The sequence below is a fragment of the Artibeus jamaicensis genome, unplaced genomic scaffold (genome assembly GCF_021234435.1).
Source record: "Artibeus jamaicensis isolate MK-2021 breed Jamaican fruit bat unplaced genomic scaffold, CSHL_Jam_final contig_233, whole genome shotgun sequence".
Lineage (NCBI taxonomy): Eukaryota > Metazoa > Chordata > Mammalia > Chiroptera > Phyllostomidae > Artibeus > Artibeus jamaicensis.
In genome coordinates, this window is record NW_026521486.1 from 24,320,089 (window position 1) to 24,334,889 (window position 14,801).

The window sequence follows — 14,801 nt, forward strand, 5'->3', positions numbered from 1 at the left end:
GCTCACTGGACTGAGCGCGGGCCTGCAAACCGAAGGATCGCAATTTGATTCCCAGTCAGAGCACATGCCTGGGTTGCAGGCCAGTTCCTAGCAGGGGATGCACGTGAGGCAACCATACGTTGATATTTCCCTCTTTCTCTTCTTCCCTTCCCCTCTAAAGAAAAATAACTAAAATCTTTTAAAAAATAAAATAAAATAAACTATGTCTAACCCAAGGGTGACCCTCAGTTCTGGGAGTCAGGACAAAGATGAAGACTGGATGATTGAGTCATTGGTGCCATTTTTTCTTTTCTATTTGACCCAAGCACCCAACATATATGGGTTTTTTTCAGTGTGCATGGTGTTAAGAATGCACAATGTGAATGCAGGTTGGAATTATCAAAAGAGACCACCTATAATTCCCTGCAGTTACTCTGTGGGATTTCAACACATATCCACACCTGCTCCGTGATGCAAGGCATGGATCTGATCTGTGGAGTTTGCTGCTGTTACTGTTGATACTTGTTTTTCTTTTTCTTTCTTTGATTTAATGACCTATGTCTGTAGTCATAAAGGTGATAAAGCTTCACCTCTAAAGTTAGGCTTTATCTTCATCTTCTATTCTTTAAGAATTTGACACATTAGTTCACAACTACTATCATGGATATAAACTAGTCCAAAAAAATATTGAAAATTCTGTATCAATCCCTAATTTGCAAGTTAGTAAATGAGAAGTTACCATGTCAGGCATCAACACACAGGAAAAAACTAATCCTGTAACAATAGCTTTCTGAAAGTTACAAAATATTTACTACCATGATGAAAGGAATTGAAAAGGACTGTGGAAAACAACGGCACCCCTATCCAATAAGGCAGATGTAGGGGGTAGAAAGGGAGGCTAACTTGAAACATGGATGGCAGATAGGAGAAAATCAGTGGAACAAAAAATTGTGATAAAGAGCTGTGCATGTGTTATTCTACAGCTACTTAATTTAAAATCTGACCATAAACTGGGTAAGTATCTCTGTAGAAACCAAATGCAGCAACAGGACCTGGTGACTGATTACCTGACTCTACCAATCTACGCTCCCACCATCAACAACTGAAAGTACCAGTTGCCCTATCTCCTCATAATTTCATTAATGTTTTCATTTTTTATTGATCATTAATGATAATTTGAAATTTTTCAAATAGGTATTAATCATATATGTCAGTATTTGTGAACTACCTATTTTGTCCATTTTAAATACACTCATTCTTCATATTTACTTGCAAGTCCTTTTATATATGAAAATATGAAAGCTTTGTCTCATATAATTTAACTTTTTTTCTAGGAATTTTACATTTTGATAGATTTTGGAGTTACATGCCACATACAAGTTTTTAACAAGATCTATTCCAATGCGTCTGCTCCAAAAAGAGAAGCTTACTTGTTGCATTTTATTTTCCCTGAGTTTTTCCTGGCTCACAGATTTTGCCCAAAACATCTGGAATTTAGTTCCAAACTACTACTAACTGACTCATTTATTTGCTGATGCATTTAAATGAAATTCAAAACCACATAAAACCCTACTGTCTGCATGGCCGGTGGACTCAGGAGCAAGACTGCAGACCGAGCTAGGAAGGTGGCGGCTCGCTCAGAGCGGATCTGCAGAGAAAGCAGCTCGCATTGAGCTTGGAGAACTGCCGAGAGGAGAAAGCAATACGAAAGACAGATGCCACCTGGTATCACTTATTAGTGAAATCTTTTTTTTCAAGCCAAACTTATAGAAACAGAGCAGAAAACTGCTTGCCAGTGGCTGTGGGCGTGAGAGAAATGGGGAGAAGTTGGTAAAAAGTACAAACTTTCAGGTATAAAATGAATACAGTCTGAAGATCTGCTGTAAAACATGGTGATTGTAGCTGATACCACGCCATTGTGTAGCTGGAATTTGCTGAGAGAGAACTTAAGTGCTGTCACTAAAAAAAGTAAATCGCTTGGTGAGGTGATAGATACATTCGTTAACTAGAAGGGGTGGATCCTTTCAGAACGTGTATGTGTAGCAATCAGCACAATGTATATTTTCAGTATTTTACAATTTCATATAGCAATTATACCTCAACAAATCTGAAATTTAAAAAATATATGTATACATGCCATAGCTTATTTCAATTCAGACTAATAGATTGTAGGTCAGGAGTGCCACCTATTGGCAACATTTTTAAGTTCAGGAATAACTTTTGGAGACAGGAATTAATTCCAAGGTTGAATCTATAAAATTCAGTGAAGGATAAGATAATCTACCTCAAGTATTAAGTCATAATTATGTAAATTTTTTAAGTAATGAATAAAGCTACCATACATGTTTGAAAAAAGTCATAATTAAACTTCTACTTTAAAATTATAATTTCCAAACAACTCTTGATAGAGTTTTTCCCAGCCTTCAGCAAATTTGTTGTCAAAAGAAAAATCACAAATTATAAATATCATCACTAGCTTAAACCAACTGCAAAAATCTGGAAGGTAGTTTTATTCATTATAAGGACAATTCATTGTTTTAATAATGCAATATAGTGTGTACTCAGCTTTCTGCTTATTAAATAGAAGATATTTGGAAAGAGGTAGAATACATTTTTTTTTAAGTTTGGACGCTTATTAAACAATGATTTACTGAGCTCCTCTTAAGTGCCCGGAAACTCTTGTAGGTGTTACAGGCACGACAGTGCACAGGATGAGGTCCCTGCTCCTGGAGAGTCCCCACCCTTTGCAGGGCATAGATAAAATAACTAAAGAAATAAATTAAAAGTAACGTTCAGAGAAAGATAAGGGCTTTGGAGGAAACAAAGCACAATAATTGGACACACCAATTCTAACAGCCAGAAGGTTCTAATTTAGAATGGTCGGAGAAGGCCTCTTTGATGGGAGGATATATTAATAACAGTCGCTGAATAACAAGCCACACAAAATTTTACTAGCTTAACCCAACACACATGTACTGTTTTTCATGACTCTTTGAGTTGGCTGGGCAATCCCCATCCAGGCCAGCTCAGCTGGGGCCGGATGGTTTTGGATAGCCCTGCCCACAGCTCAGAAGCCAGAGCCAGGCTGAATGGAGGACCTGGGCTCTTCTGCACATGAAGCAGAGGCGTTCTCAGCAGCAAGAGAGGAAGACAGGCTTATGATAAAGGGAGACAGGTAGGAAGTCACAAACATTTATGATGAATAATCAGTACTTCCCATCTTTCAGTGATCCTTAAAAATCAATCAAACCACTAGACACACTGACTATGGGTTTACGTGTTTGGCCAGTCTATTAGTCTGTTGCTGCTGCTGAAACAAATTACTATAAATTTAATGCCTTCAACCAACATAAATTTATTTCATGTATCATACATTTTTATATCATATAAAATTTGGGTTATACCAGCTTGTCTTGTTGGCATATACATAGATAGAATCGCTAAATCCATTCACCATTTGCTGAAGTGTGTATTTTCAAGGCACACAGAGGAAGAGTGATTCTCAAACACCCAAACACGGCTCCTGGCAGAACCACTGCCTTATTAAAAATACAGATGATAAGGTCCAACCTATTGACCCAGTAAGTCAAAATCTCTAGAAGCAGAGCCTGAACTTTTCATTTTGCTTAAGATACCCAAATGACTCTGATACTGACATTACTTAATGCATCAGGCAATCCAGTGAAAAACAGCAAAAACATTGTGCTTTAGGTTGGAAAGTGTGGCAAAACTCCAATTTTAATATGCTGGGTTTTTTAAATAGGATGACTTCAGGATTTTTGTCAAAGTATCATGCTTTCCTTTCCAAAAAAACTTCAACAAACATTAACTCAATCCTTCAAGTAGACTGCGAGTCAATTGGAAAATAGGAATAAAAGTAGCATGTCAAGGCAAAGGGATTAAGAAGCACAAACTCAAAACAGCAGTTACAAAATAGTCATGCAAATGTGAAGTACAGCAGAGGGAATACAGTCAATGATACTGAAATGACCACATACAGTTCCAGGAAGGCACTGGAAATATCAGGAGACATACTTTGTGATGTATATGACATCTAACCACTGTGCTATACATCCAAAACTAATACAACACAATATTGAATGTAGACTATGATTGAAAAAAATTTTTTTAAGTAGCATGTAGAAACCAAAACTTGATGAATGGGGGCTGACTGTCTGTCTTCCAGTGTGGAGTAAAAAGATGTTATTCTTCTGAGTTATTACAAACAGGCTGTGTAGCCCTTAAACATACAAACAGACATTTGAATTCATTCATAAGAAAAAATGTAACTTGAAAATGTGTCTCACTTATCAGATCGGCAAAAATTTTTTAAAGTTTGTCAACATACGCTGCCCATGAGGCTGTGGCAAAACAGAAACATTCGTCACTGGTACACGTGCTGATGGGTGTCACACCCAGAGAGACCAAAGAGTTCCATGATATCTAATAGAACTACACATGCACTTTTATTTTGATCCAGCACTTTCTCTCCTAGGAATGTACCCTGAAGATGCACTTCCAACAAGAAAATGAATGTGAACAAGGTTAATCATTAAAACATTGTTTGTGTTTGGGGCAAAACGTTAACAATTAGTGAACCTGAGTAAAGGCTACACAGGTAAACTAGCTAAAGCTGAGTTGGAGGGTTCTGATTGGTGGATGTTCGGTTTCCTTGGCAGGTATTTCCTGTAAGTACCAGCTGACTTAGGTTTAGATTTGGACTATGGACGAGTCACTGGAGCAGCCTCTATTATGTAGGCCCCAATGTTATTGTAAATTGTTAGATAATTGTTAATAAAGAAGGAAACGAAGGGAAGTAAACATTAAGTTTAATAAACTAGGGACCATAAGCCTGCTTGCTTAGCCAGGAACCTATAGCATTTATAGACTCATCTGCATACTCCAGGGGATTGGAATTTTCATTTGCACCCCTCCCTCTGACCCTTTGGGGGAGGGAGGAGAAGCCGGGCTGGACGTTGAATGGATCACCAATTAACAATGAGTTAATAAATCATGCCTACATAATGAAGCCTCTTTAAGAAAAGCAAAAGGAGGAAGTTCAGAGAGCTTCTAAACTGGGGAATCAAAACAGTTCCATGTGCTGCTATGCAAGGCCCCCCAGACTTCACAAGCATAGAAGCTCCTTTTGGGACCTCACTCTATGTATCCTTTCATCTGGCTGGTGATTTGTATCCTTTGGTATCCTTTGTAATAAACCAGGAATGTAGTGAGTATACTGGTTTGCCGAGTTCTGTGAGCCACTCTAGTAAATTAACTGAATCCCAGGAGGGGGTTATGGGAACCTCTCTCTGATTGGTAGCCAAATCTGTCAGAACCGCAGATAACAACCTAGACTTCCAGTTGCCACTGTAACCACTCAGAAACTTCATTACTTTGATACGACAACATATTCTCCTTCCTTTTGATGGAAACTGGCCTCATCCAGCACCCTGACACACCTGCCTCCCCTTTTGCATGTCTCTTAATCATTCAGCCCTCAGGACATGAGGTTCTAGTAGCCATCAAATAGTCTTAGGAACAAAGTCTCAGGCCTAATGACCCAGAGACAGAGCTGGATCAAGCTAAAGAGAACATCTGGGCCTCAGCTGTGTTTCGGCTCCAGGCCCAGAAAGTCAGAGGAAGCAGATAAAGCAACACCCTGCTGACTTCAGGACCAGGTATGCTGATCAACTACCGCTGCCCCAGCACTGACCAATCAGGAGGCACCATGACCCTAACTCTCTTAGTCACCATAGTTAATGATTTGTTCTTTATATAACCCACCCCCTGCAAGCTGTCAGGGAGCCAGGTTTTTGAGCATTAACTCACCTGTCTCCGGGCATGGGCCACTTACTACAAACAAACCTTTCCTTGCTTTGCTGCAAGCTCCTGTTATGACTTACTGGATTCTGACGCGTGCAGGCAAAAGGACCCCTTTAGTCCGGTTACACCATCTGAAGTGGGGGCCAGTCTTGGGGATTTGAGTCCTTCACCTGTGGAATCTGATGCTAGCTCTGAGTGCACAGTGTCTGAACGGAGTTAAATTGTTTGAAAATTCCTTGGTGGTGTGGGGAAAAACCTTGACCCATCAGAATTGGCGATCAAGAAAATTAGTGACAAGGCTAGTAATTACGGGCTGGGTTTCAAACCCAGACCATCTGGCTCCTGAACCTGGGCTCTCAATACCTACGTTATGCCTCTTTTCCTGGTTCAGTAAGACCCTTCGGATATTATCTTTTCATTGTATTCCAGGGGAACCTAAAATCTTGACTGAATGCAGATATTTGAAACAATGTACTAATTTCTTTCTTTCTGGCTGGGGAACAGGCACTCTGTGCCTAAAAGCCTATTGTGTTTTGTGTTCCACGTGATACACCCTCCAGCACCTGCATCTCCCTCGGTGGCACCAGATCTTCATTCCTGCTGGCATTTGGAGGTATTCGCTCCTCCTTTGGAGACCATGATGCCAGTTTCCCATTCAAAGACATTACAGTGAAAGGGCAGGACAGAATGTGCAGTTCCATGGAAAGCATTGGGTGGTGCCTGGAATTGAAACCAGTTTCTTCATTGCTGGTCCATTTTTATGAGTCTCAGCTTCTTCCCTTATCAAAGGTAAAGTGCATTTAGTACTTAGCATATGAATGGGTTTTCTGGACATTCTGTGTTAAATGAAGGAAATAGGTCCTAAGTCACAAAATTAAAGACAAAAAAGGATGTAAAAATGCTTGTAGACTTTTAAACTATAGGCAAGTATTAGTTACCATTAGCAGTCGTTACTACTTCAGTCCAGATCGTGAATTAGGTAATAATTATTTCTATCTATTGTGAGATCAATAGAACAGAAATGAGTATGAATTAATACTGGATTAAAGATTAAGAACTAATCAACAAATTAGAAAATTCAGTGGGCTTGTTTACCTTCCTATTGTCATAAACCAGAAATTATTACAGGCAGACTAAGAGGTAAGGCATAAAGAACAACATGAGATAATCCAGTGATCTTTCACTGTATTCAAATGATGAGAGCACATTCCTAAGCAAACTATAATTTTTATCTGTTGAAATTTGAAAACTCTGCTTGGGAGTGAAAGTTGGTTTAGAAAGAGCCCAATGAATGCTCCTGGGTTTCTAAACCAGGAAGCACATAAGACCAGAGAGGCTGAGTGAGACATTTGGGACTTGGTAAGAGATCTCTATGCTTTAGTGAGAACCTCTATGGCCTTAATGGGGAAACTTTCTAGGGCGCTGGTATGTGAACCCCGATGACTAGTGTGTGACCACTGTGCCTGGCTTTAACCCGACTCACTGAGGCTTAGCTCTTTGGACTTCATAGGTTTTGGGTCAGGGATTTATTGTTAGGAAAATAACAGTTTAGTTCCAGTAAATCCTACAACAAGAACACAATTTTAGTGTCTCCATGAGCTTTGAGCAGACAGAATGACTTCACTACCTTTGATGTTTCTTAGGAGGACCACAAGCCAAAACTTTACATGGAAAGGTAGCTAGATATGCAGAGTACTACTAACCTCCACGAAAGAAATCAAAGAACATCTAAATATAAATGGAGAGATACTTCATATTCACGGATTGAAAGATTCACTATTGATAAGATTTTAATTCTTCCCAACTTGATATATAGATTCAAGGCAATACCAATCAATTTCTCAGGAAGCTATCTTGTAGAATTAACAAACACATTTTAAATTTTTATAGAGATGAAAAGACCTAGACTAACACAATACTGAAGGAGAACAAAGTTGGAAGACTTATGCTACCTAATTTTAAGACTTTCAATAAAAGACTACAGCAATCAAGATAGCATGGTATTGATAAAAGAATGAACACATTGGATCAGAATAGAGATCCCTGGGACAGAGCCACACAAATATTGTCGACTGATTTCTGACAAAAGAACAAAAGCAATTCAATGAAAAAAATGATACTCTTTCAAAAAAATGGTTCTGAAACAACTAGAAGTTCATGTGAAAAAAATCTTAAACACAAACTATTCACAAAAATTAACTCAAAACAAATCCTAAATTAAATGCAAAATGCAAATATATAAAACTTGTGGAAGAGAACATGAGAGAAAATCTAGGTAGCCTAGATGATATATTTTTGATACAACACCCAAAGCATGATCTGCAAAAAGAAGAAATTGATAAGTTCGACCTTGTTAAAATTAAAAACTTTTGTTCTATTCAAAGAATCTGAAGACAAGGTACAGATCAAAAATAATATTTGCAAAACACATCTGATAAAGGACTTGTGTTCAAAATACACAATGTATCCTTAAATTCAACCATACGAAAACAACACTATTAAAATCAAATGAAAAGTCTAAAAATACATCTCTACATAAAAGATATAGAGAAGGAAAATAAGCATATGAAAATATACTCTACATTGCATATCATCAAAGAATTAGGACTTTAAACAACAATGAGATTCCACTACACACGTGCTGAAAAGGCTAAAATCCAAACAACGTACCACGCCCAGCTCTGCTGAGGGTGCAGAGCAAAGTTGCTGGTGGAAACACAAAACGATAGAAGCACGTTGGAAGGCACTTTGGCAATTTCATAGGTAACTTACCAATTTGGCCATACAGTCTAGCAGTTTAGCTCTTGGGTATTTACCCAAGTGGTTTAAAAATTATATGCATGCAAAAATATACATGCAAATATTTATAGCAGCATTTTTCATAACTGCCAAAGCTAGAAGCAGTCAAGATGTCCTTCAATAGGTGAATGAATAAATACACACAAAACACAGCAAGATATCACTTCGTACTTGCTAGAATGACTATTGTCAAAAAGACAATAGATAACAAATGCTGGTGAGGGTGTGGAGAAAAGGGAACCCTTTGTGCATTGTTCGTGGGAATGTAAATTGGTGCAGCCACTATGGAAACCACTATAGAGGTTCCTCAAGAAATGAAAATAGAATTACCATGCAGTTCAGCAATCCCACTACTTGATCGAATGAAATTACTATCTCAAATAGCTATCTGCACCCCCGTGTTCAGTGTAACATTATTCACAATAGCCAAGACATGGAAATAACCTATGAGTTCATAGAAGAACAAATAAATAAAGAAGTTATGAGATATATATGAGGTCTGTCTAGAAAAAGTCCAGCCATCATTAATATAACAAGAATAGCTTGTGCGATATTGATGTAACCCGGCAGCCAAAGAGAGTGGACTGAAATGCACATGTGTGAGCAGTGACGACTTCACTGTACTAGTCAGTGGGGGCAGTAGACGTGGTTGAGTGAGCACGTGCACTGTGTGGATGTTGCATTCAAGATGACCGAGCTAGTAGAGCAATGGATCTGTATCAAATTCTGCTTTAAGCTTGAACATTACTCTACGGAAACTATTTGGATGACTCAGAAGGCCACAGATACAGGCAATTGGTGATTAGCAGCTTCATCATGACAATGTGTCCACTTATGCATCACATCTCGTGCAGAGTTTTTTGGTGAAACATCAAATCACCCAGGTGACTCAGTCCCTCTATAGCCGAGATTTGGTGCCCTGCAACTTCTGGCTTTTCCCAAAAGTAAAATCACTTTTGAAAGGGAAGAGATTACAGACCATTGATGAGATTCAGGAAAATACTACGGGGCAGCTGATGGTGTTTGGGAGAACTGTGTGAGGTCCCAAGGTGCCTGCTTCAAAGAGGACTGAGGTGTCATTGTCCTATGTACAATGTTTCTTGTATCTTCTTCAATAAATATCTCTATTTTTCATAGTGTGTGGCTGGATACTTTCTGGATATATATATAAAATCTCCACACACATATATAATGAAATGGCTTTGAGCTATAAAAAAGAAAAGAAATCCTGCAATTTGGGATGACATGGATGATCCTTGAGGGCATTATACTAAGTGAAATAAGTCAGACATAGAAACATAAATACTGTATGATCTCACTTATATGGGGTGGTGCAAAAGGAGTTTTTCAGTTGTGAATGCATGAAACACAGAGTTTATTATTGTATTATTTCCCACACAAGCAACTGTAAGCTTACTTTTTCCCCATTCTATATGTGTAATATAAAAACCCAACCCATAGAAATAGAGTAGATTTGTGCTTGCCAGGGGTTTGTGGGGAGCGCAAAATGAGGAGGTGTTGGTCAAAGTAAAAGCTTCCAGTTACAGAAGGGATAAGTTCTGAGAATCTGAAACACAGCATGATGATTATAGGTAGCAATAGTGCACTGTACATTTGAGAGTTGCTAAGAGATTAGATCTTAAATGTCCTCCCAGTAACGACAGCCAAAAACTGGTAATTATTTAAGGCGAAGAATATGTGAACTAACCTTATTGTGGTAATCACTTCACAATATATGCATATCAAATCATCTCACTGTACACCTTAAACTCACACAATGTTATACCTCAGTTGTATCCCAATAAAGCTGGGAGAAATCAATTCCTTATTTTCATAAAAAATGAAGTTGTTACAACATTGTGGATAGTGGCAACAGAGGTTTATTTCTTTTAATATTTTCAAACTCCCACCTATAGCTTGCCTCAGCAACTAGAAAACAAAGCCCCAAACCCATGGGGAACATTTACCATGAACCCTGGGGCAAGATTCTACAAGAACCTAAAACACAAGTGAGTGGGAACAAGCAACTGAGAGCATCAAGAACTGCGTGGCCATGGCTGTGGATAGGAAGCAGAGGGAAGCTGCTTCCTGAACTAGAGCCCACCCGTAATGACCAGAACAAGCAGAGGACCAGAGTCAGGAAAGCAGCTAAGACAGAGGGGTTTTGCTTGCCCCAGTAACAGCTGGGTGCTGGGGGCCCAAGTGAGATGTGAAGGGGCGGAAGCTGTAGGTGTTCTATGCACTCAAAACAACCCCCACATAGGTTCTTTACAGGCAGGGCCCCACAGTGAGGAGGAACTGCTGATAGGGTCGTCAAAATTGAGCAGAACCGGGACAGAAGGGCACTCCAGGTAAAAATGGGGGACAGACACACAGCCGGGAAGTGTCCCAAAACAAGCCCTGGTATTTTCTTCACCACAAGGAATTTCTCTGCCGTCCTCAGACCCTCGTTCTCCCGCTCTTCTACTGAAGCTTATTTGTTGATATTTCATCTCTTGAATAATCTTCCTTGTGTTTATTGTTTTCCTTGTTTTTTTAAGGGCTTTATTTATTTATCTTTAGAGGGGAAGGGAAAGAGAGAGGAAGAGAAATATCAATGTCTGGTTGCCTCTCGTGTGTCCCCTGCTGGGAACTGGCCTGCAACCCAGGCACGTGTCCTGACTGGGAATCAAACCTCGATCCTCTGGTTCACAGGCCCATGTTCAATCTACTGAGCTACACCAGCCAGGGCTATTGTTTTCCTTATAACTAGCTTTTTTCCCCTGTACATTTTGGGATAATTTATTTACTTAATCTTCTAAATCAAAGGCTATATTCTACTCTTCACTAATGATGCTACCTTTTACTATTAAAATTTGGCAAAAAGCCATTGTCTTTCCAAAAAAGTCTTTTTTAGGTTACCTGCTTTGACTGTTGATTATTCTACTGTATCTAGAGGTTGTCGGCTCATTATTTTTCATTGAAGGTCTAGATTAGTCATATCACCAGCTGCCATTTATTTCAGAACTAGATGAGATCTTATGTTATTCAGTTTTTATGTAAGGCTATTAATATGAGGATAATTTGAGGATAGCTTGGTTGGGATATCACAAGGAGGGTCATGTGACTGGGAATTTGAAAGACAAGCCCCCTTCACCAAGGTGGGCCAGACCATCCTCACTGGGCTTTAGGATCACTGCCCACACACGCACATGCACGCACACGCACACGCACGCACACACACAGGACAGTGGAAGAACAGAGAAACAGTCTCCGCAAACACACTGAAAATCAAACGATAACAGAACAATTCTAATATCTGTACTCATTGCACAGACACGATTTCTTTGAAAGGTTTACCTAAGTCACATGTTTCACCTTTTAGAAATGAGATACTAACAACATCTTATCCACCCCATCCTGCTGGGCTAAGTTCCCAGAATAAATGAGGATACAGTAGACTTGATGTGAGAAAACTATAACCTAGTGTATTTGATGCTGAGGCCCATCCAGTGTGGAACTCAAAGACGCCATTGTGCTACTCGTCTTTGTAAAGGAAGCTGCCAGGTTTCTCTCAGCACAGAGTGGGAGCGACTCAGAGCTCTCTCCACAATGCTGCTGGTCTTGCTTCTAGTGACCTTTGTGACCCTGAGCTCAGCTCAGAGCACAAATAAAGGTAAAGTGGGGGTGGAGGGCAGTTGCTGTGACTGCACTTGGGACTTGGAAGGTCACACTGCAGGGAGAACGAGGCTAGAAAGGGAAGGGACATGAGGGGAAAGATGAGGCTACAGAGCTCTTAAGGATAAGAACAAGGACTTTGAGAAACACTGCCCGTGCGCTGCCTTTTTCCCAATGATTACGCATCTAAAAATGCGCTGGTGGTGAGTAAGGAGAGCATTCTCTCCCTCTGACCCTCCCCTCTCCTCCTCACCAGGCCCAGCCGCTTCCCGTCTCAGGTTTCCACCATTCTTTGCTCAGCCTTGCCTCGCCCCAGGCCTCTCATGTCCAGGGTCCCTGCTAAATGACACCTTAATCTGATGCTGCTAAATGTTATCCAGTGTTTTCAATATCTACTTTTAAATTAATATACGTTCACGTTTTTAAAAACCTAACAGAACAGAAAGTTATGAAGCTAAATCTTAGAAGCATATCTCATCCGACCTTCCCACTTCTTTCTGCCAAAGCCGTCACTTAACTCTTTTGAAACTACTCTTAAAATTTACACCAATAAGCACATAAAATCCTCTTTTCCACAAATGATATCATACCTTATATGCAAATCTATATGTCGATTATTTCAAATAGCATATTTTTAGAACACATCCATATCGGTTCATAGAGATAGATTGACCTTTGGATCTATTTGGTCTGTGTTCCAATTTCATCTCACAGTTGTACACTACTCCAATATGTGCCTGGGTCGATTTCTTTAGCCAACTCCCTGCCAGTGGACATTTAAGATGGTTTCGGCTTTTCAGTGTTACAGAGTATGTTGCAGTTACCATCTTTGTAAATAAATCTTGGAACATTTTCAGTACTAACCAAAAGATAAACAACTTAAGAGTAATTTCTTTATTCACCTTGTAAGCAACGATGTAGAATACATTATCTGTTAGGTAACAGAAGCAATAAAGAAAAAGTATTTGGGGAGAAGAAGAAAGAGGGAGAAAAGATGGTCTGTCACCTATTTCAGTTCGGTAAAATAAAATTTAAATTAAAGTAAAATAAATTTAATTTTTAAAAATTTTTTTATTCTTGCTGTTTTAACTGGATATCTTTTGTTCACTTATGTTTCAAATTATTGCGTTGATTCTTGGCATCATCCACTGCCCTGTTTATTCCCTGTAAATTGTTCTTTATTTTAATTAGTGTTGCCTTCATTTCTGCTAGGATCGTTTTTATGCTGTTGAAGTACCCTCTGAGTTCCTTGAGCATCTTTAGAACCAGTGTTTTGAACTCTGCACCAGAGAGATTGCTTATCTCTATTTTATTTAGTTGTTTTTCTGGAGTTTTGTTCTGTTCTTTCATTTGGGACGTATTTCTTTGTCTCCTCATTTTGGCAGCTGCTCTGACTCTGTACCCTGGTGGCCTAATGTAGTAGGTGTCCTGAAGGGCCCGGTGGCACAGCAGTGTTACTCCATGTGCACCCTCCAGGTGGGTTGCGTAGTTGAGTCTTGTAGTTGAGTCCTGATTGCTGTCAGCAGGTCAATGGGAGAGATATACAGACCAGACAGCTAATAGGACTGGCTGTGACCTCTTGCCACCAACCACCGCGCTCCATGGCTTGGAGAGGTGGTTGGGTGGGTGTACTCTGACGTGGTCTGTAACTGTCCACTGGGTACGCAGGTCCTGAGGCTTCCCAGATAGTACAGACCAGAGTCAGCCACTGCCTGTGTTCTATCTGGGGCCACTTAGCATAAACTGTAAAGTGATCTCTGAAGTCTTAGGGTTTTTTTTTAAGTAAAGACCTGCCGATGTGCTTTGTATACTGGTAGACATTTAATATTAAAGTGTGATTCAGGACAGTTTGAAATGCAGTCTTCTTAAACTACTACCAGATCGGGAATATGTTACTATAATGAAGTGTTGCCAACATAATGTCAAAGTTTGTACATAGACCAAATTAAAGAATCTATAATATGAAAACAGAAAAAAATGAATTTAAAACAGATTCAATAGCTGGCTGTTTCTTAAACTAAAAACAATAAGAAACAAACTTCTTATTCTAATTGAGAAAAAACAGAAAACAATGTGAACTTCAGTAATGAGAAGGTTAAGTTAATCTCGGGTGTTTAGATTTTTTTTCCACTGTGTAACCCACTTCAATGCCTTCAACCAATGAGTAGAGGCCAGGCAATGGTTCAAGACCACAGTTTGCTCTAGCATGGGGCACTGAGAGACCCAGAGGGACGGGCCTGCCATAATAGATTTTTTTTTAAACTAGGGTAACATGTAAAACTTTATTCTGATATAAAAATAAAATTGACATTGTATACTAGCAATTACCAAATTTGACTCAAAATGCTTTGGAAAAGTTGAATAGAAAAAAATATAAAAGAAATATAGGTATGTTGTTTTCATTTCAACTTCTCTGATGGTGTATGATGTTGAGCATCTTTTCACATGCTTATGTATCATTTTTTTGATGAGATGTCTGTGAAGGTCTTTGGCCCATTTTTAAAAATTGGGTTGTTTATTTTCTTCTAATTATTGAGTTTTAA

The 14,801-nt window shown here is 39.2% G+C and overlaps 1 non-coding gene across 1 annotated transcript; it reads right to left on the reverse strand.

Annotated features, from left to right (window-relative positions):
• Nucleotides 1–14,386: 14,386 nt before the first annotated feature.
• On the reverse strand, nt 14,387–14,521 carry LOC119063484 (small nucleolar RNA SNORA42/SNORA80 family). The gene has a single exon (XR_005085188.2). It is a non-coding gene; the product is annotated as a small nucleolar RNA SNORA42/SNORA80 family (small nucleolar RNA).
• Between the last annotated feature and the right edge of the window lie 280 nt (nt 14,522–14,801).